This window comes from Triplophysa rosa, linkage group LG13 (genome assembly GCF_024868665.1).
Source record: "Triplophysa rosa linkage group LG13, Trosa_1v2, whole genome shotgun sequence".
Classification (NCBI taxonomy): domain Eukaryota; kingdom Metazoa; phylum Chordata; class Actinopteri; order Cypriniformes; family Nemacheilidae; genus Triplophysa; species Triplophysa rosa.
In genome coordinates this window covers 20,434,015-20,457,827 of record NC_079902.1, presented here as the reverse complement: position 1 = coordinate 20,457,827, position 23,813 = coordinate 20,434,015, and the positions used below count along the sequence as shown (strand labels likewise).

At 38.4% G+C, this 23,813-nt stretch overlaps 1 long non-coding RNA gene across 1 annotated transcript; it reads left to right on the top strand.

The window, feature by feature from the left end:
- Positions 1-3: 3 nt before the first annotated feature.
- LOC130564014 (uncharacterized) lies at positions 4-7,170 on the top strand. Its single transcript, XR_008964180.1, has 4 exons — positions 4-89; positions 5,297-5,349; positions 5,630-5,680; positions 6,895-7,170. It is a non-coding gene; the product is annotated as an uncharacterized LOC130564014 (long non-coding RNA).
- The last annotated feature ends 16,643 nt before the right edge of the window (positions 7,171-23,813 follow it).

Below are 23,813 nucleotides of genomic sequence, written 5' to 3'. Positions count from 1 at the left end.
AAAGCAATCACTGTTGGACCAACACTGTAGTAGTGGTCAATTCCCTGGGCTTATATTTGGAGGCACGCTGGTTCAAATTCAGCACACAGGTAAGGTTTTAATCGCTCTAATGCACAAAGGTCAAAACAGGTCCCCGCTGTGGCCCGGCTAATTATTTTGATTAAAATCTCAGCATAGATAATGCATTCTACTTTCTATTTATTTTAATATTTCCCGTCTCTACATGCAACATGAGCTGTTAATGATAACATTTCTCGTTCCCCCTCTCCAACCGAGTGTATTACCCAGGGCATTGCGCCCCTTCTGAGGAGGGGTAGTCGACATCGCCGTTCGGGGTCCCACGTGCAGCAATTATAATCATGTAAGCAGATGAAGTTGTTTGGCTATCAGCAAGCTCTCCCCGCTCACCTCCAAGGCCAACAGCTAAAAAATAATCACCTCTTTGCCATTCTGCATGTAATTCACTCCAAACTGACTTCATAAAAAGCTTTGGCTTCTTTTAAGCCTCTGGTAAGTGTCCTGAGATTTTCCGACAGGTCAGAGTGATAGAGCAGAAAGAGAGAGAGATACTCCGTCATGCATTATTTAATCTGTTGTGTGTTTGGATGAAAGAATTGTTGTCAATTCTCCGTGCGAGCGATTCCTGAGGTCGCTTGGTTTTAGGTTCGAGGTCTTCACAGCCGATCAACCAAATCAAAGTTGTCATCTGCAAGATTATCGGTGCTCGGGTTTATCCGTCTCATAAAAAGGTTTAGTCTGGCAAAATGATATTCCTTTGTTGAAATACCATGGTATTTCTGCTAAATTACCCCATGTCATCGCCACAAAGAAATTAAAAAGTAACAGTAAAATGCTCTGGCTCCAGTAAAAACGGCAGAACTGCTAAGACTTTACCAAACAGAGCTCTTAGATCATCTTGTCATGAACCGACGGCTGTTCCAAGATCAATATGTAAAATGATGATAGAGTCTGTCTGTACATGCAACGTGAGCTGAGCGTACAACAGCCTGCTCTGGAATATCAGATCTGCTGAGTCTTTTTCTCTTTGTTTACATCTGAATTGTGTAACTTTCTTGACATTAAAATACCTTTTCATATCTCACCTTAATACACAGAGACAGCTATAAGTAAGCCATTTGTGTTTTGATTTCCCAGAAAAGTGTGGCTCTGTCGAAACATCACTCATATTTCATTATGGTTTATAGTAACAATAATCTCTGCAACACGAGTAAATGCTATAGCGGTAGAATAATAAATGATTTCTATAATATTTACTGGAATCCCAGAGGAAATTATTGTTGCTCGAAGATTACTCTTTTATAGCTCAGGAGATTTAATGGAGTTCTCAGCTGTGTTTCAGTCTCAGAAATGTTCTTACATAAAAATAGAAACAAATGAGACGATTGATAAAATACATGAAGAGTATGGAGGTGTAAAATGAGTTATGGGTAAATTTGATGAGAAATGTTTGAGTTCTTATTAACTGTATACTCGGCAAATCTGAGCTCAGAGACATTGTTGAGATGTCTTCTGAAACTCTAATGGAGGTTATAATTGAGATTTTTGTCTGTTTTTATTGAAATAAATATCTGAGATGCAAGGGATTTATGCAAAAGTTTCCATTTGCTTTTGATCTCGTTGACGTCTAAAAGAAATGATTAAGATATTAACGATATCTCATCTGTGGTTTTGTGTGTCTTAAGGAATGGACTGATTCAAAAAAAGTCTCATTCTGATAATAGCAATATCATTAAGGATCATGTACTGCATTTGCTTAATGACATGAACAGATTTGGCCTTTTCTAGCAACAAACTTCATGGTGGAAAATAAGCTGTTTGGTTTTTACCTAATAGTTACCTGGTTTTTCTGTGTTTTTATTTCTGCACACATCTAGAAATCGAAAACAAGCGAGAAAAGTAGGATATTTAACATTTCTGTAGCATCCATATGAGTCTTCCTTACTGTCAAATGATATTCAGAGGAGCTGATGAGGTGGAATTAGAGAGTATTTTTCTATACCTATCAATTACCTGGTAGAAACCGCTGGTGTTGACAACACAGGGCCCCAGAAGACCGCAGCAAAAAATGGAGGAAAACACAGATAGGCCGAGAGAGAAAGTCACGGTGAAAGCCATGGGGTTGAATGATTGTTTGCGCTGTGTTAGCGTTTGACCTGTAAGCGTGTTTTGAGACTCTGCCTTCTGTCTTTCACTCACCACGCTTATGTCAGGGTCACCTGAGGGTCGAGCGCGGTCTCCAAGGTCTCATGTTCCTCACCGGTTCCTCTGCCTCCATCCATGCGTGACAGTACTTGTGTTTCTTGCTGTTGAGACCAGTGTTGAGACAAAGTGGGTGAGCTATACGTCAACGTACGGTTTCATTTCCTATCTTATGAGTTTTAATCAGAAGTGACCTTTTTCGTGTCGACATACATTTGTTCAGACTGAAGATTTTTGATTCTTCTTTGCAAGTGAACCAATTATTTAATTCTTATCCATACTTTTGTATCAAAATGCTGTAAATAAAAGTTGTTTCGTGAACTTTGGTCTCGCGGCCGGTGTATCATCACCTTTCCAGAAAGTTCCCCTGTGATTGAAGGGGAAGTGTCCACGACATGATTTATGAACGTTAATTGTGGTATTCAAAAACTCACAATGGGCCGCGCTGAAAAAAGAGAGAAAGGGTCAAAAAAATTGTAAAAAAGAACATCTGGAAAAGCTATTGAAATTGAAGCCAAATTCTTGTCCTGGGAGTAAAGCGAAAGCAGCGCTGAATTTGAACTAGCTGCACCCTGGAGATTACAAAATATTTTCCCCTGTCAACTAGGCCGCAGGCTCTCCATTCCCCAGGCCTGTGACCCTTACCGACCCCCGGTCCACATTTCCTCTTGGGCTGGAGATAGTTTTGCATTGTACTAAAGCAAGACATATTTGAATTTAATATTAAACTAGCATCAAATGTGACATAAATCACAAACGGAGCACGTTTGAAACATTTTTCCGCAACGCACCCTTAAAAAGACGAGAAAACAATATGTTTTTTTGAGTGCGTTACCCACAGAGACCGCTGAAGGTTGAAGTAAAACCCACCTGCAGGTCCGAGGGGTCTGTCATTGCCAAGACCCACACAACAGTCCCCCCGGACCCTCCCGTACATGAGAATGACTTGAAATGCTTCCAGAAGCTTTAATGATTTTCCTTTCTAGCTCTCTCTCTACGCGTCTTTGTTTGTCTCTTTATAGAAATCATCCGTAAACTTCACAGTCTCTGCTTTTCCTGCCCCGTGTTGACCCTGAGAATGCAGATGATGGTGAGAACAGGGTTCTCAAAGTGGATTTTGTCATGGCAGTTGCGTGTGAGACGAGCCTTACGTTTAGATCGTTTGAGATGAGCGGGTTCTGTGCAGATTATCGCTGGTCACGGCAGGTGACCACTCGCATTTTCCCCCTGATTTTAAATAAAACTATTAAAGAATACCACTGTGACAAAAAATGTCCATTCACATGTAAATCTGGTGAGTTTAGTCTCATTTTCTGCATTTTTGTTACACAAATTCTGACAAAAATAAACGTATATTGTTTTCATGCAAAGCCTAAATCACACGGTGGTCGCTAGCTGTTCAGTTGCAATTTTGCTTGTTCTTTTAAATGTAGTTGAGATGTGCATGTAGCTGAGAAATGTGTAAAAATAGTTACAGTACATAATAGTTGGACATAGCAATGATATATTAATATCAGATAATTTAGTTTATTTTTAGACAACTTAGAAAGCACGCTTGGTGACCAACAGCAGCATTTAACACAATGTTACATAGTAAAATGAATGTTATAAATAATATGAAATTATTTTGAATTTAGCACTTAACACAGTTCATCACTGCACAAGTGAATCATTTATTGGTTTAACTTATTTTTTTTTACGTAATGTGACTTCCCAATTATTCATATAAGAGAGTTTAACGGATCACGTTGATCTGCTTGCTTGGATACAAAAGGAATATTTTTAAACCCATTCATGATTTTTTCCCCACATTACACTTTATGATATGCCATGTGTCTTGTGGGTAAGAGCAGTTTTGTGAAGTAACCAACCGCAATATATATACAGATAAAATAAAAAAAGACTAACTTCACTACATTTTAGTAACTTGCTAATACAAACTGCTTAAAAAAAACATTTAAAATTTTGAGAAATTCTCGAAATGGGTATATGAATACACCCAACCATTGGTTCAATTAACCTAGAAATGTCCATATTTTACCCAACCAAGAAGTTTTACATTTTTTAAAAGAAGCTTGTAATGGAAAACAATCAGTCAAGTTACTGAAAAATGTATTAAAGTTTGTCATTTTTTTCTCTTTCATATTCTTAGGTACTCCCTAACACCCTTCAAGTCACATCTCATTCCAGTCTATTGTCTCTCTCTGGTGCACTTTAACTTTGCATCTGCTTTACGCAAATCTATGCCCCGACTGGTGTCCCTTGTATCACTAACTGCATAAAGACACCGCTTTACTATGATTTTACACAACGACCGTCCCCTGTCTGAATCCCTGAACCGTTTCGGCAACATGCTCAGGAGTATGTTAAGGGATTTTCAGCGTCCTCTGTGTCAATTAGGTTTCACTCATAAGGCAGGCAGAGGGTCTACAGCATGATGAATGCTCTCCTCCGAGTCACTGTGAAGAATTCCCATACCGGTCTGTCTCACTTGCTCCTCTCTCACCACCACCTGCCCTACGCTCCCAAAACACAGCGCCTTCTCCCTCCATCTTATATCTTTCTCTGCTCCACCATTTCCCGTCCCTCATTTCTTTCCAAAGCTCCTCTTTCGAGTCATGCAGGAGAACAGATGGCGATGTATGTAGTTGACCTAAAATGCATCCTTCCGCTGGGAGAGGCTTTTTTGCATTCATTATGGCAATAGGTTTGATGGAATATAGAGGATTAGAGCAGTAAATGGCAGGAGGAGACTGATCTCAATCGAATGTAGTCAGGAGATTCCTATTCTGGAGCTGTCGATTGTTTTCGGTTTAGCGACTGAATATAAATAAATGATCAAGCTACTTTTGCTTGTATAATGTAGATACACATTGTTTTGATGCACTCTTGCAGAATATCTCACTGTGGTGTCTTATTATATTGTTTAATGCATAATCCATTTACACAGCAATTATGTTGTAAGGTTTATGTTTCAAATATACGGTAAAAAACAAAATGTGAAATCAATGCTATGAATATGTTATATTAAATATTAAACTAACTTTTGAATGAATTTCATGCTTTATCGTGACAGTAAGAGCTGAGGTGGATCTCGCATTCAACACAGATGTGCAGAATGAAATAGAGGTACAGTATTGTTTTACATCTTTCATTAGAAATAACTTTTAAATTCTCAAAAGCATGACACTAATATCACAAAAGAGATAGATAAGATCCTTTTTCAAATAATGTCTTTTCATTTTCTTCATTTTGAAACTATTTTCTGCATGCAAAAAATGTGATTTACTAATATTAATTGAAAATTGTTTAATGAATTTGTCTTAAAATATTAATAGCGTGACATAAATAAGTTAGTTTCATGTTAAATATAAAACTAATTTCTACATTTTATACTTTATTATGACAGTGAGAGCTGAGGTCGGTCTTGCATCCAATGCAGATGTGTAGAATGGAACAGGTACAGTTTTTATTTCAACTTTCAACAAAATAACTTATAACGTCTCATGAGCATGGCACTAATATAACAATAGATTTCAAAGTATTTTTTGAAATAATGAATTTTCTTCATTTTGGGGTATTTCTCCGCAACAAAAAATGATGATTTATTGAAATTAAGTTCTTTTCATATTAAATACGAAACTATTTTAAGAATTTTATGGCTTATCGTAACATTAACAGCTGAGTTGGAATACAATACATATGTGCAGAATCGTGCATTTATCAAAAATAGCTGGAACAGAATCCTTAGTTCGAATAATGTCTTGGAATTTTCTTCATTTTGTTTTTTTTAGCAACAATTGTGATTAATTGAAATTAAGTTGTTTAGTTGTCGTAAAAAATCTTAATCACTTGAGAAAAGCATACAATTCTTCTGTAACTTTCTGGCGTGGGTCTGAAACTGTTTATCACTGTGTTCTCTGTCAGAAAGAGGCACATAACTCCTCGTGGCAATTATTCGTGATTAAAAGCGGGGATCGGTTCAGAAATACACCGCTCCATTCTTCCCACACCCAGAAGAAGACCTCGCTAACCACATGAGCAATCAGATTTGAACTTCTAACACGATCATCCTGTGCCGTAACTCATTGACCTCCTGCGGAAAGAGGCCTAAACACAGTTTCAGCGTTCCAGCGATTGTTGGTAATTGAAAACATAAGCCGTATAATATCACCAAGATGTTTGTGATGTGTCAAAAACAATACCCTGCTTAGATGAGTCCCGGGGAAACCGTCCCACAACCGCGCCTTATGCATGAAGAATGTTTCCTTTGTGTGTAGGAAATAAACATGAGTAAATGTGCTCAACTTTGACTCGTGTTTGACTGACCTGTGATTCATGATTCATGATTCATTCCCGTCAAAAGTTGCAGTTTGTTTCAGATGACAAGAGAAATGAACGTGCGATGTTCATAATTTCAGGTTCCATTTCCTGTTTGAGTGCAATGTGGGTTAATCAATCTATGTTCGCGTTCGCGAACGTACGCCGGAGGGGTCCGGGAAGGACCTGTAAAACGCTTTAGCCCTAAATGAAGCGTGGCCGCGTGCATTACCTATCCCCTTTGACCAACAAGCAAGCAGGGAGGATAGAGACAGTGTTTGATCTCCATTTAATGATCATCAATGTCTCCAACATGAACGATGCTCCCCGTGTTAACTGCTGTAATCTCCTCAGTGCTTCATCAGGACTGCCTGAGACGCGGTCGTGTCCCCGGTCCCCGAGCGAGCCAAAACCACACGGTGGATTTCTCATCAGGATCACACACTGAGGCACAACACGGCTGGGATCTTATAGGATTTAAGGGACTCAGGTTTGATACATTTTTCCAGTGTATCAGCCTCTTGGGATACTGAAAGTGTATGAAGGAAACATCTCACGGGTTGTTTGTCTTTTTTATCTGATGTTATTTACAATGGGGGCTGAATACATTTACATACAGTACACATAGTGTATCATTTATTTAAATAGAATTTCATCAAAGAAAGAATGGTGCTGGTTGTCACTTTTTACTGTTTTAACTGTTTAAATATTATTAAAAACTTTTTTGTTACTTAATATGGGGCAAGTTGTCACAAAGAAACTTCCCATCAAAACGCATATTATGGTTTCAAAGCAACAGCATAAACAAATGTTTATGTTTGTGGTCCAAACTTAACGTCCTTACACATCTGCAAAGAATAGAGTCCCTGTAGATTATTTCTGATAACAAGCAAAAGAAATAACGAGTAAATTACATTAGCTAGCAAGTTAAAAGTACGTCAAGTCAGTATTATTTTGAATTACCAGTAGAAGAACCGTTACTTGGCTAAACTTAATGCTACAAAGTTACACGACCCATTCAACAAGTTGTTTATTTACTAAAATTAATATGCCATAAAATTCAACAAATTGTTTATTTAATACAATTATTATACAATAAAATATTAGTATAAATTAAATTAAATATAAATAGTTATATTATTAGCCACTAGCCAGACCGATGAACAAACACAAGAAAAACATATTATATTGTTTTTATATAAACACAAGGCCAGGTGAATGTGTCCAATGAAACAATATTAAACAATTTACAAAAATGAACAATAACACAGCAATTCAAGAAAAATAGACTGTAGAATAGCTAGCACACAAAAATCATTGTTTTGGCCCAAAAATCATTTTTATTTGAAGTTATTTGATTAAAATTAAATGCACAAAACTGCTAGAGGAAATGAGCACTGACTCGAACATCATTTACTGAGATTCTTCATTGCAACTTTTCTGTACATTTTTAAAACCTGTGTCTTCTGCGTAAGCAAACACACTCCAAAAATCTGTTCGCCAAAAGAGCCAACACACATCGAAAAAGCATCATAGTTGTGTTGTGTATTTTAATGCAGGTGGCTGATGCAGCAATCTTCACATCTTTTGGAAGTTCTTGTATCTCTTGGTATAAACAGGTGGAAGGCAGCGATCCAGACGGAAGAAATAAGAGTGTGTTAAGAAACACATGTTCTGTTATTGAAATGTGGAACGCACAAGGCCTGTAAAGCAATGACACAACCACATTTGAATGACAACAGAAGTTCATAAGTCCCTCTTAATGATTCACATACTGATCCCCTCAAACTCCAGAACAGTCAACATACTCGCTAATGTGTTTTAATAAGCTTAAGAAAGATCGCACAGGCCCGGCCGTTTAACACGCGATTACATCGTATTACACATGCTGACCTGACCCCTGGAGAGGCGCGCGATAAATCTCCACCCTCCTAATCTACTCCTCTGTCCAAACACCTGACGCAGCTTGGCAAAAACACGACTGCAGTGCCACGTTTTTGTCCATTGTCACATTAGTCTCCATCTGACCCTGTATTTTTCCCTCCCATCGTCCTGTTTGACTCAACCCTAGTTCTGTTTCATTCAGAAATAAAAGCGTTGAGGAATGTTAATGGTAAGTGCAGATGGCCTGCATTGTTCTGAGGGAAAATAAAAAAATAATAAAAACCTGAAGTCAATTTCGGATGTACAATGTGCTTTTTGTCCCGGCAAACGTGAGAGTGTTGTTTTATAGCGGTTATTTATTGCCTTATAACGGCAAATCAAATTAGTTCATATTGAATAGCTTGTGAGCGCCCTCAGTGATTGATTCTCCTTGAAAGCTTGGATTGATACGAACAGTCCAGGCCAAGAAAAATAAAAAGCGCGTGACCCTCAGACAGGGGTCCTGCTGCAGGGCTACAACGGTGTCGCTACAGGGTCACGCTCGCCGGGTGAGGACTCGCGGCTGTTCATTACAGGTGCTAAGTGCTCACCGAGGACCAGACCTGGTTTCACAGACAGGCGCACACGCTCCAAATAAAAAAAAGGAGCTCCGGATGGGCCTTTATGAGTCTGTCGACAAACAGGTCCATTCTTCAGGCATCTCACGGGATGGGGAGTGCAGGCACACGCTGAAATAGCCCCCGGGTCTCCACACCTTGAGAAGAACAGGGCAGGACCATGCCAATTAAAAAGAAATCGTATATCAAATATATATTTTGTTGAATGAATGTACGTCAATGTGTATACATTTTGGATCTTTGGATGAAATAGTGTTTGGTGAGGTAAACTTTAATTTCACCAAAATTAATGGGATGACATATGAACATTGCTTCAACATCAAAAATGTGTTCAAAATAATTGACCTATAAGTGTATAGTCACATACAATTTTATCATTTAAAATTGTTATCATTCTAAAATGTTATATTTATCATTTAAATTCAATTGATATGATGTCATTAACCGCATGTTTGTTAATTAAAAATAAAAAAGTGCATTTGAAATGATTGCAATTTCACATAAAATTGTACATCAACTACCTGTCAATCTGTTCTCAGTTCTTTTGACTAGAAAGTGCATTAAAAGAGACCCAACATTTGAGAAGAAAATAAACCGACATGATTCTGCTCTACACCGTTTCATACGTTACATTTCCAGATGATGCGGTCATTCTGAGCATGTTGCATTTTTCGAGCATGCCGTGTGTGAATCTATAAAAGCTCGGCTCTTTTCTGCCCTCTCTCAGACCTTTCTGTACAGGCCAGTCGCTCTGGGAGTTGTCCCCGCAATACGATAACTCCAAAATGGCCCTCGCAAAGAAACGAGCCCTGGATGTTCGACAACTTTTACATGGTTTTACTTTACTCGCAGCCCGTCTTTCATGCACAGATGTTGGATAGATTACAAAAATCTATGAACAATAAAGAATGGCTTAAAGTTCCAAGGCTACAAACAAGCGAATGTTCTTACGGCAGACTCTGAGAAAAAAACTAAGACATTTGGACAGCTTTAGTATTCAATTACTGTATGATTGAGTGTTGACATTCTTGAGGCCGCGTGACAGGAAATTCATTAGAAGCAGAGCACCATGGGAAGGCTGGTGGGCTGCTGGTGAAGGAAATGTGGGTCTTGGGTGATTATGGGGTGGAGGTGAGAGTAGGGATGAAAATGTTTTGCAGGGCTCATGGTGTTTTCTGACATTAATTGAATTGAATTGAATTCTTCTTTTTATTTGCGGTTAAATTTATTTGCGATTATTTGATTTTGGGGAATTATTGTATACCTGCAAAGTGTGAAGGACAATCTGCAGATGCATTAAATAATCTATTGAATAAATGGATGTTAATTGCAAAATGAATATTCAGATGTAAAGACAATTTTATTAATTTATTTTCATTTTATTTACTTAATTTTTTGTGATGTAATTAATACAATACAATACAATATAATATGTTTTTTTTTTACTAATTAAACAAGCCTTCTTTATTATTTTATCCCAATACTGTTGAATATGAGTGTGTACATTATATACTGAAGGCTTGTTGTCCAGTCCAAAATACTGCACTGTATGTTCCAGATCTGAAGCTCTTCAGCTTTAATGAGCTTTTCGAGCCTTCTGGATCTCTCATTCCCTGCTGAACAGTCAACTTCACTCACGCCGTCAACTGCGTTCCCCACCCTAGAACAAGCCTGACATAAACACTGCGATGCTTCCGTCGGTCCCAACTGCACGACCATTAACATGCTTCCAAATCATCCCATACTCTAATAAGAACGCCCGTATGCTGTCCACTGCGGGCCGATTTGGATCGCGCAGGAACAGAGAGGACTTCTGGGCTTTTGGGGAGGAACGGGAAGCGTTTAAGAAAGCACAAATAATTTTAAGTGACAGTTACGTACACAAGGGCCAGCAATTTAATAACTAAGTTCAGTTTAATAGCGGGTCTTTTTATTACCTTTACATTAAACTAATAACAGCATGATCAAGGGGCTCACTCTGTGCTATTATGATATAAATAATTAGCAAGCAATTAAACTTGTTGCAAATTTTGTAAACCCCATGAAACGGTAATTAGAGTTTCTGTTAATGTTTGAAGGCTCTAGTTGTTCATTATTGTAGATGAATATGAAATGTTGAGCATAAAAAAGAAAATTTGGCTGACCTTTATTAATAGGGTCACCTGGCTATGAAACTACAGCACCAAAATATTATTAGTATTATTATTAGTATGAAAAAACACAGGTGGGGAAAGTATAAAAAATACTTTGTCTGGTGTAAAAAAAACCTTTCTCTAAAACAAAAATTTGAAGGATTTTATACTTCAGCATGCACAGACAAAGATCAATAAAGACAAAAACGTTATATAATATATAACATTTTGGTCTTGATATTTATAAATTACTTAACACATGTCTTTTTTGCTTGTCATCAATATTCTTGCTGAGCAATATAATTTATTTTCCAAGTTTCTGACCTCTAATTTCATCACACCATTAAAATAATGAGGTAAACTAGTTTATGACTTAAATGAGCAATTCTGATGACTAAAACTAATTCCAGCAAAACACCAGAAATATTTGTAAATTTCTATCCCTGCTTCCAACTTAACTGTCTGTCAACTGTCTGTCTGTCAAAGAGGGGCATATTCTACTGTATATTTTGTAAATGATTTAATATATTATACATTCATGTTGTATATAACATTCCTCAAACCTGTTTCTGAACTTTTAAATGTTAACTTTCAGCATCTCGGTTAAGTCCCTAAGAATGCGTTACTGCAAAATTGAACAGTTCAAAGACTAAAGCTTTCCTTTGGAGATCGACTCATGTGTACAACAGATTGTAGACAAGACCGCTTGCACAGATGTTCATAAAAAGCCGATTGTATTCCTTGTGACGGTCAGGCCGCTGTAGTGAAGTCAGGCGATAACGGTAGAAAGAAAGTCTGTCAAATAAGTGCGTAACCCGCTCTCGTGGCCCGCAGTGATGCAGAGGCGAGAGATGCAGATGGGAGCATCCTCAGGTAAAGAGCACATCTTTCCCCTTCATGCATATTCCTTCAACTTCCAATGCAACTGGACGGCTCCTGTCAATCAAAGCGTCTTCTCCACCTCTCGATTTTTTAATTAATCATTTTTTCATCCATTGTTTATTTATTTATCCCCCACAAAAGCCAAGAGGCTTAGCTGCGCTTCGAAAGAAGACTGAGGACCCTGAAGACCTTGTAAAGATTGTTTCTAACACGTTTTCTGGTGAGGATTTGCGAACTCTATCTCGGTTAATCACGATGGAACCTATTAGTGCTTGACATTTTTATCCGGCAGCCAAAGACTTTGCGTCTCCGGTGCGGGAGGCTAACGGCCGTGGACGGCGTTGCGGGGCTCGCCGGCCTGCGCTCGGGCACCTCTGGGCCCACCTGAAATCCAATACCTGAGCCCCCACGCCCAGACACCATTGATTTCTTGTCAGCCACAGAACTTCTCAGCTGGGGTTGAGGGCCTGGGGTTGAAGAGGGAGATGGAGAGCGAAACAGAAGGAAAAATACACGTTAGAGGGGTGAGAGAAATCTTAATTAGAAGAGGGGGCGATGTGGGGGGATTTACCGAACCTGGGTTCAGCTGTAGGGATCCGGTCAATGAAATGAAGGTATGGAGAAGGAGAGAGAGAGATTATGGGGATGGAAAGAGAAAGAAATTAGAGAGCTGTGGGGTGAGGTGATTGATTGAGAGGTGTAGAGAGTTGCTTGTTTTCCTGTGTTTCGGGCTGGAGGTGTCAGCCTGAGGGGTGGGCTCTCTGTGGACCTGCACTGTTGAACTCATTACCAAGCATTACCCACTAAGAAAACACTCCGCGGTTTTAATTGCCCAATTTAGGACTGCAGGTGGTCGTACAGAGTTTAGCTAAACCTGGACCTGCTTACAACACGTTTTTCTTCTTCGTTCTTCCCACCCAAGCACCTTTTCCACCGGGGCACTGGTGCTGCGGCCAGGGTCTGATCCAGAAACAATCTGCACAAACTTCTTTACCTAGAAAATACATTTGTTGTATCACATATAAAATTAGTAAATGCATTAGGTAACAATGAGCAATATAGTTTTCAGCATTTGTTTATCTTTGTTGATGATTGAAGTTAATGGTAATACAATTATTCATGTCAGTTCATGGTGCATTAAAATTACAACTTTTGATTTTGACAAGGTATTAATAAATGCTAAAACTGACATGAATTTAGATTAATAAATGCTGTAGAAATAATGTTCATTGTTAGGTCATGTTAACTTATGGTAACCAATACAACCTTGTTGACTGTAAAGTGTTACCAATATTATCCTAATATATATACTAATGGTAACTCTATATATTATCATTTTAATGCGTTGTATTAAATACAATATATTGTTGTTTTCAATGATAAAAAGTCGGCTTATAATATTTAATATTTACACTTGATTTACATGGTCATTTGTTTGATTGACACACACAGGTACATTTCACATGTGAATAGATTGCTTTGAATATTGCACTTAATATATTTAAATATCTCAAAAAGATAACCTAAAACAAAAATCTAAACCTACAGTAGATCAAAAATCTAAGAAAACATTAATTCACCAAAGCAGATCATGGTGACTTGAAGACATCGGCCTACTTACATTTAATTAAATATTAAAATATGATGAAACGAACAAACAAAATAAGTAATACTATGTGGTACAAACAAATGGTTCCCAGAATGGGGTATGTAGCCCCAGGGATGCGAGAGGTGATGAGGGGCGTGCAAACTTTAAAACCTAAAAAATATTAAAACTGATATAATACTGTACAATATGTGGTGTATTTATAAAGTATACTTCGTGTTACTGTAGTCTGTGTGTGTAGGAACACTAAAGGATGTTTATTTTTTGAACATTACTGTCAAAAGTTTGGGAAACACTTCAGTACAGTTTTTGTAGTAATCTGTAATCATGCCACGTATGACTCAGATCACCAGTTTTTGTTAAATTACTCCACAAACAATTACTCCAGAACAGAAATCCAGCTCCAACACCAAATTTGTTTGACTTGACCTTACCCATTCTTCATCGCTTTGAGCTCTTTAACACCTTTCACTTCAAACACCCAACCGACCTCCCAGCATGCTTTCTGCCTCCAGCGGATGGAGTACGCTCTACTAGGGAGCTTTAACCTGACGTAAAAACCGCAAGCAACCGCTCAGAAAAAAGACACGATTAGCTCAGCGCGCAAACAGAGGCGAGGCCGCTCGACGCTGGGGAGCAATCCTGCCTCACACATCTCTGAACTTTACACAGGGAAATGATGTCACGCTCCGCAACACCGTTTAAAGAGGTGTGCATTTATGAGGGGTCAGATGCTGTAATGGCAGCTCGAGTCCAGCCCTTGAGAAACATCTGAAGTTTATACGATATTGCAATCCAAAACGCCATTGAACAATTTTTAAAGCCGCTAAATTATGCCTCTCTCTACGAGGGTTAGCGAATGGAAAAGAAGGGAAAATTCATAAAAATTTACAGCCACAGCAGCAGCACTTGATAATATATTTCGGTCAAAATTAGCCAAACTACTTTGAGCGCAAAGCGGGTCGGTTTAAACCTCGTTCCAACAATTCGATTTCAAATGTCCGGCCGTGACCGCAATCTAAAACGTGGACGATGAGTTTGTTTACACGTAATCCGCTTGGTGTTTCGAGTCAGATACGTGGGCGTGGCTTGTTGGTTTTGACTAAAACCTTGGTGTTTCAAGTCTTACGAAACCTTTATCCTAACCCACACCCTAACCTAACTCGAACCATCTAAACTACCTATGATTGTTAAACTTGCCCAAAAACACGGTTGCGTGATGATGTCAGACTCGAAACACCAAGGATTTAACAAGAGCCCGTTTTATGAGGAGAATTAATGGATCTGATGTAAATGCTACGGACGCGAAGCCCAAGTCTATCTTGGATGAGGCATGTGGTCCGCCGACAGGCTGGGAGGAGGAATTACACGCACGAGCACTGCGGCCGCTCATAAATCACCACCGCCCAGGTACGCCACAAAAGCCCAGAGGTAGCTGTCAGCCTCCGATTTACAGCCATCCACTGCTTTGCTTTCCATTAAAATATATGTACATGATACTTGTACTAGCATGGCAAGAGGGCCGAAGAATTTATGAAAGGAAATAGCTGTACATTACTTCTCTATTTTATTGTATTTTCCAGGGAAAGTGTCACGTTCCATCGTTGTGTGGGAATTGGGCAGAGGAAACAGGAAGGCGAGCCGATGACAACATCTGGTTGTGATTTCAGGGATGCGAGGGAAATATGAAATCGAAACGAGCCTCGCAGAAACGCATATTTCAGCGGCAGCTGCTAAAGGCAATTTATTACAATTAATATCATCGTAATGTTAGCGTTTGAGTGACAAAATTATTTGGTTTTAATTTTCCCCATGTTTTCCTCGTCGTGCTTAGGACTTTTCCAGACCGCAATCACCTTTTTGTCAGCTTGACTATCTCTTACCTGCTGTAGCGTGAATCAATTACAGAAATCTTGGCCTTGCAGCAAAAGCTGTCACCAAAAAAATGAAGAGTTTTGGACCGCAGTTAAAGCAAAGTGTGAATAATATATCATGTGTTTTGATGAAGAAGTGTTAGCATGTAGTAACTATGCAAAGCAGGTCTGTTTCAGCAATCCAAAATGATATTTTATCGCTGATCTAAGCCACATACATCACATTTCATTTAAACGGGCACATTTAAACACCATTAACATATATTTTCAGCCTTGTTGAAGTGGCCAAAAACAGTTCATACTTTGTGTGTGTGTTCTGAACTTTTCAGATTTCACAGCCCTGTAACGCAACTCAATTTGCCATCACACAGTCAAAAATGTTTCATTAAATTTTAATTAGTTTTGAGTTTCACTTCTGTAAAGGGGGTCCAGGGACATGCGAAGGCAGGGGATTTTTCGTCGGGACGTAGAAACTTAAAACATCTTCAGATCTTTTGTCTTTCTAATAACTCTCACTTTATTGTCGTTTAATTTCTCATGAAGGGCCGTTTCTCCCTGTCCCACTGCTGTGGATTTGCCCCCGTACACAGAGTCTCCTGTGATATGGGCAAATATCTGTTACCCTGGCAGGCAATTACAAGGAATGAATAATCCAGCAATAGCGGATCAAAAGAGAACAATCTTTTACTTAAGAAAAAGAAAGCAGAGCCTTTTTAGAAAAAGGTATTAATTTACATATAAGATGCTGTGTGTGGCGGGGGCCCTGGAGGCGGGGGTCCCTGAGGGACCATCTCTGTTGTGCTTGGTTAGAAAAAGTGTTAGAGGTAACTCAGAAGTCTTATGTAAGAAAGAGTATACTGGATGCAACAACTATGTTTAAAAAAATCTAAAATCATGTGTTTTATTGTATTAGTTAGCTGTACTTTTTTATTACTTAAAACATCAAAATAACCCAATTGCAGTTTGACTGATATTACTTGGAATGCACAAAAAGAAATGTATTCAATTATTGAAAATGTTCATCTGTTTCTGCAAATGAACTCTTCATATAGTAATTTTCATAAATGTATATACACACTTTTCTAAATCAGTTTTCATAAAAAGTTTTACCATTTAATCACATAATACAAAATATAATGTTTTCTGTTACATACTGTAAACATACAGTAAATGCATTAAATATATGCTCAAGCATAAAAAGAAATATTAACAATAATGTATTAATAATAGTGCATAATCCTTCTATCATTTCAAACATGTCAAGTTAAACTGCATTCAGAAACTCTGTAACTTCTCTCAGACTGTCGGTCAGTCAGCGAAAACACAGCCCGTTTTTCTATTCATCCATATTTTATTGTGGATAAACTGAAACGGGCATTGATGAATGACTAGGTTGTTTAAAAAAGAGAGAGCCATTTGATATTTCGTGAAATCTGATGCTGTTACAATAATGGAACGAGAGTTGATTATATTTTAAGCTTACATTGCCTGAACTGCTTGTTCTGATAGTTCTGACCAGCTGACCTCTTCCCACAGACGCATTTCAATGTAACGGCCCAGCGTGCGCACTAAACGTTCCCCTGCACAGCCTGGAGGTGGAAATGTTCTTCAATCTCCTCCTGCTGACCTGTGAACCCTTGCTAAGAGGTTAATGCAGGGCCACTTCCCCTGACACGAAGACACACATAGACACAAAGACAAATTAACAGTTAAATAAAACATTTTTGCTGTATGTAACTATTTTTGATTTGTGACTTTTAGACTAAACATCAAGAGTGTGTGTGTGTGCAAAGTGAATGGGTTTCATTTCATTACAGTGAATTATAAAAACAGACAGACAGACAGACAGACAGACAGATAGATAGATAGATAGATAGACAGATAGATAGATAGACAGATAGACAGACAGACAGATAGATAGATAGACAGACAGAGGATATTCAATGAGGAAATGTAGGGCTGGAATTTTGTCCATTGGGAATTGATTAGATTGTGAAAAGCAGTGTGTATTTGACAGCTGGTTTGAGGGGAGGGGTGGAAAAATACAGGGCTTATGATGTCAGCAGAAAGATGTTTCGGATATATTTTGATTAAAGATTACGAGGACAAACCTTTGTCTAACCTGCACATATGAATCATTCCTAATGAAAGCAAGAACATTTTTGAAAAAGTTAAAAAATAATTTTAGAGCAAACGTTCATTTAATTGATCAGAAAAGTTGAAATCAGAATACAAATAAAGCAAACAATCAAGAATCTACATTTCTTTTTCTATGTCGATTAAAGCAGGATTATGAAAAACACAGTTCTGTTGTCATCACACAGTGGATGTGCTGAACGTGTGTGTGCGCGTGTCCTGCGATACAGCCGTGATGCCCCTGTTGTTTGGGGCCCCTCACCTTAGCTCTGCCTCATTAATCAGAGCTGTACAGGACTGCAGGCTGCGAGTCTGAGGTGCCCACAGGAGCAGATGTGCTCTGAACCCCCACCTCCCTCACTCTCGTTCTCTCTCCATCTCCAGTTCTCCTGAGCAGGTGTCCAGTGTTAGGCCCTGTAGTGAGGGCTTGCTGGAGGATGGCATGTGTGTGTGGGTGTAACTGGCTTGCTACCGTGACGACGGAGGCCCCGGAGACCCTGCCCGTGCCACGACGTGATTGGCCGGTTTATAAAGTGGCATCTGCTGGCCAGGGGGCCATATGGACAATCTGACATTTAGCGATGCTCTGTGTGCGATACAGGGCCGTGCATCTGAGAGAGCGCAGGACTTGCACTGTAACCTTTACACACACGCACACACACCTACACACACGCTATAGTCCGCGAGCCCTGCTGTGACCAGCGCAGACCCATGCTGGATATGGCACATGTGCATCAAATAAAACACGGCACAGAGAGAACAGACATTAGATCTGAAGTTGTAGTAATGAATCACAGGGCCTCCTTGCTTTTCGTACATGCAACGCGCACAGCAATGCAGGAGGCCAATAGGCTTTATATTTATGTGTGTGCGTGTGTGTGAGAGACTCTTTCACCTCTCTGTGAGCTCAGCTGTGTGTTGTGCTGACATCATCCCGTCCCGTCCTCACTGATGTCAGAGTCCACGCTGAGGTTTCTTCATCTCTTAGGGAAAGCAGTCGAACCACTGGAGACATTTAATAGCAGATCTCCGGTTTCAATTGACATCTTTCAAAACATCACAATGTCTGGGAAAGTCAATCCCTTTTTGGGAAGATTGTCTTCATAGACTTGTGTGATTAGAAGCAATTTGAGAATTGTCATCAAATTTTAGGTTTATTCTTTACTGTAGGATAATAGTCACTCAGTACCTGTAAGTGCAATATATTAGCATTGCTGCCTTTAAGCATCTTAAGCATTTTTAGACAGTATGAAGCAGAAAGCATTCATTCCAAGTCATTGTTTAGTACTTTTATTTAACAGTATAACCACTGCACCACTAAAAATGTTGCAGTCAGATAAAGTTCCACTGTGGTTAATGAGAAAAAAATGAAGGCAAACCAACAACCTACCCATCACAGACCCAAAGCACTAACCACTACACCAGTTGGCATATTGGATGGGCCTGCTTGAACATAAAGCCCATCAAAGCTAAATTTGGCCAGCTATAGCAGGGGAACGCTATCTGACAGTTGAGAATTTTACTGTCAGATACCGTTCCCCCATGTGTTACATGGGATAGAAAGTTCAAACTTCTCTCACATTTACATTGCTTACTTTTAAAACAACAAGAAGTAGGTTCTCAGAGTTTGAGGCTTCTATCACTAAATTATTCAATCAAAGCAGGACAACGTATTCTGACAACTAAAATTCTGCCGTCAGATAAGGTTCCATTGTGTTCAATGAGAAAATATAAAAGGGACGCAGGCCTTACACCAATGACCTACCCAAAACAAACCCAAAGAACTAACCACTACACCAGTTGGCCTATTGGGTGGGCCTGCTTGAACAGGAAGCGCATCAAGACTAAATTCTGACAGATATATGAGGGGGAACGCTATCTGACAGCTGAGAATTTTTCTGATAACAGAGTTAAGTATAAACGGCCAGAGCCAGCTGCAAATGGGCTGTACAAACCACCTCCAGAGGATTTTTATTGGTTTATTAAATGGTTACATGATTCACAATTGGTGGTGGTGTTTTTTTTTATTTTTCCTTAAAAGATGACACTGACCCCATCTACAACCCAGACCAAAAACCTAACTTTCATGAAAGAGTAGCACAATCTGATGGTAGCACAAAATGTCGGAACTGAAGGGACCGGTGCCGTGGCTTCACCTTACTTCAAATATACGTAAATACTTTTATGTGGTATTTACATTTCTTAATCAATCATTATTCAGCATGATCTTATTTTAAACTGATGATTTAAGCATGATTAACACCAACCTTTTCTGATACAGAAAGTAGAGAATAATTCATGGTTTAAGTCTCTAATGAATGCTTAGGCTCTCTCTTCCTGCTAGGTCAGTGTGACTGTGAAAAGGGACTTCTTATCACCATGTTTGAAAACATCTTCTGTTAACACACACTCTACCCTTGAGCAGTTTGTGTATGTGTGATTGTTTTGTTTCAGGAAAGTGAGAAAGAGTGGAAAATCACGAGACAGACGTAACGTCATGTTTTCATTTGTATTATAGTACGTGCCTGTCATCTTTGATAATCTATAGGACTATATGTCCTGTCTCATGACTCCAGAAGTGTTTGAGAGCTTTGTGTTCTTGTTTATCTATTGATAATGATAACCAATCATGTGAGCTTGATTTAAGTAGTTAGTTGACTCTGTTAGCTTAAATACTACTGCATTTTGGATGTAAGGCAGGTCGGCCTGTGGAACTCCTTGAGAGTGCTGAAGCTGACTTCTGCTGGCAAAACTACAAACTATTTTTTTTCAGTAAATTTTCTTCTATTAATTACAATCCTGACTTGTCTTCATTCATTCATAACTGGTCTACGGGTCTTTTACTGTAAATCCCCTACAGAACAGCAGCAGAAATAATTTTAATGATTTAATAATAACAAAGAAAATCTGCAGTGCTCGCATTGGCTCAGAGAAATTGTGTTCTCAAAAATGAAAATACAAGAATATGCGTAATTATTATTTCTATATCAGTGTGAAGACATTTATGTTGCTGTGTGTTTATTTGATGAGTTTTATGCCATGCTGGCATAAACTGAGGTTGCAGAGAACATCCGGTGGACTAAACGTGCTTTGTTCATAAAAAGCTTTATTTTTGGTTTTGGTTTTATTGTGTATTCATTTCATGTATTTTAACAAATAGTGATAAAAGCACAACTTTAAACTATGAAAATGTAATATTTAATCGTTTTTCATTACTGTCTTTACTTCCTGCCATCCTTGTTCAATGCGTGAAAATCCAGCCTACTCAAAGTCCGTTGGTCACGTGATCTACAGTAGTTTTGGACAACGAACAGAAGAAACAGCAGATATGGGAAGGTAAGCTACAACCACCCACAAAACATCATTAATTCTTCTGTTACATTTGTGAGCAAAATAAACAAAATCATGCCTGAAATGAACAATTGGCCTTGTAAACAATCACATTCTTGCAGTTGAGAAATGCATTGTTTTATTGGGTAAAAATGTTGTGCGCTAGCTGAGGAGAAAGTGTATGTTTGTATCCCGCGAGAAGCCGTGTGATGGTAATTGTTTTTCTCTCGCGCTGTAACACGTGTCTGCACGGAGTTCATCATCATTAATCTGCTGAAGCAGGATTCTCACCCTTCACCACATGAAGAGGACTGTTCACAGTTCAGTATGTTTTTCCGTGTCTACGAACAAAAGCAACAATATCCATACAGAAGGAAAGAAATAGGCCTAACAACCGTGTGTCCACTGTCAATCAAACGCTATTTGTTTATTTGTTGGTCTCGCTCTTTTAAAGAGCTGCTAATTATTCTCGTTATTGAAAAGGAAACGTTTTGCCACGTCTTTTTCCCAGCAACAACTGTGCCACACATACTAAGCTATGTGACTTGTAAGATCTTTATTTAGCGATAAACATGCAATCCCTCCTACAGTAGGTTATTCTTGCATCCTTATCAATAATATGCAACCCCTTAAAAGCATTTGGACCTATGAGCCACACTTAAATATTATGAATGTCATCGTATTAAATAAAGTGTCATTTAATTTGGAAAAAATAGAACGCATACAAAAAAGACATTTAGTTTGTAAAGAAATACAATTACAGTAATACAAAAAGCACACTGTAAATCTTTGCTGCAATTTCGCAGCAGGTTTGCCAGTAACTTGCTGTAGATTTAATTTACAATTTAGTTTTAAGCCTACACCTACCTAGTTTATATATCTTTCTTTCATAAAACAAGACTAAATATCTTAGGTCACTTTTCTTGTTCTGTAAATGTATCGAAATGTAAGAAGATGTTTTTACTAGAAAACAAGACACAAACGCTTAGGAAGAATGTCATTTTTGCAGCGTTGCTGTGCTAATGCTAATGTCTCTTCTAGCTCATCGATTTTTGAATCTCAAAAGTCAAAGTGTTTTAATTTTGATTCAAGTAATTGAAAACAATACGAATATGAAAGTAGTAATTAAATCTACAGTAAGTTACTGGCGAACCTGCTGCAAAACTACAGCAAAGTTTTACAGTGCAGATTTAAATGAATGCGTAAACTTGTTTGTTTGAACATGGTTACTTTCCAAATTATGACAAGTATAATATTGATAATTATGACTCATAAAAATGTGAAAATATATATTTGTGTATCTCTTTGTAACAAAAGCATTTGGAATTTCACATTATCAGGAAAACCATTCCCTTTTAATGTTGTCTTCACATGGGTAGCTTTGATTTCTCTCCATGTCTCTTTTTCCCTCTCCCAGACATGCTATTTCTCTTAATGGTACCTACAGTAGACAGGCTAGAGTCCCTCAGAGCTTGTATTAGTGGACCCCTCTCACTTTTTCACAGGTCTCTCTCTATATCTCATGGTGCTCCTGCATAATTTGTGAGCATGTGTGAGTGAGAGACACAGAGAAAGTGCTTGATGGTGTGTGAGCGTGTGTTTGGGTCAGTGTTTCGCTTGACTTTGGTGGTGTGATAAAGCTGATTTGTCCCTGTGGTATCAGAAATTCTTACAACAGAGCCCGGCGTAACCCTACAGAGACCCAGCAGAGAGCACAAGACATTTGAATATTTATGTGTTAATACAGTAGATCTTACAGCGCAGCTGTCATAGTTCATGCTGGTGGGATCGTTGCTCTCTCTTGCAGAAGACGAAAAGAAGAGAACGTTTGTACAAATAATACTCAAAATATACTTTTGATGGTGAATTTACTGACTCTGCCTCGGTCCATTTTTAAGACTGATCTCTGAACTCTAGGATTAAAAACTTGTTATGAGAACATTTGATTTTTAGGTAGGCTATATTTTTATGCAGTTTAATTCAGACTTAAAAAGAGATTTGGTGTTATTGCAAAATCACATTTGTGCTAAAATCTTGATGGCAAAAACATATTTAAAATGTTTGCATTCACCATTCTACTCCTCCACATCCAGTTTTGCCCTTGAAAGATGTGACCAACAGATATTTTGTCTGATCTCTAGTGATGTGAGAAAGAAATCTTCATCAGTATTTTTGTCTAGTCCAGTCGAAATATGTAGTTATATTTCGAAGAACTTTTAACTTGTTTTCTGTCAATTTATCCTTAATTAAATGTTTGTGTACATATTTAAATGATTTATTGATTTTTTATTGTAATTATTTTTATTCCCGTATATTTAAATAACTAAGCACATTGATTGACACTTAGTTTTGCTGTATCTTTGGTCTGCTTGAACTAAAAGAAGCCATGAAATTGCATCTATGCCTTTATATTTACAATCCTGTACTCTGTGCAGGTGGAAATAAACTCTTTGAGAAAAAATAAGCACATAGGCACCTTGAGGTTTGACTCGTTCTGAAACATACTTAAAGTTTAATGTATGGGTATCTTGGATCGCTGAGGAAGGGACACTTTATATTTATGTATGAAGTGGTTTCAAACAGTTTAGATTGGGAGGTCGAGGCATTCAAGTTAAGACATTTCCTCTTCTCTCTCTCTCTCTTGTTTTCTTTTGTCGTCTCCCGTGCACCGCTGCAAAAGCGAGGTTAATTTCTTTACAAGAGCGCAGCACTCACGGAGCAATTACAACAGTGATGGAGAGTTTCCTTGACTCCCTGTTGTTTAAAACCTGTAATTTATGGCTCGCAAAGAGGCCGCACTTAATTTCTCCTC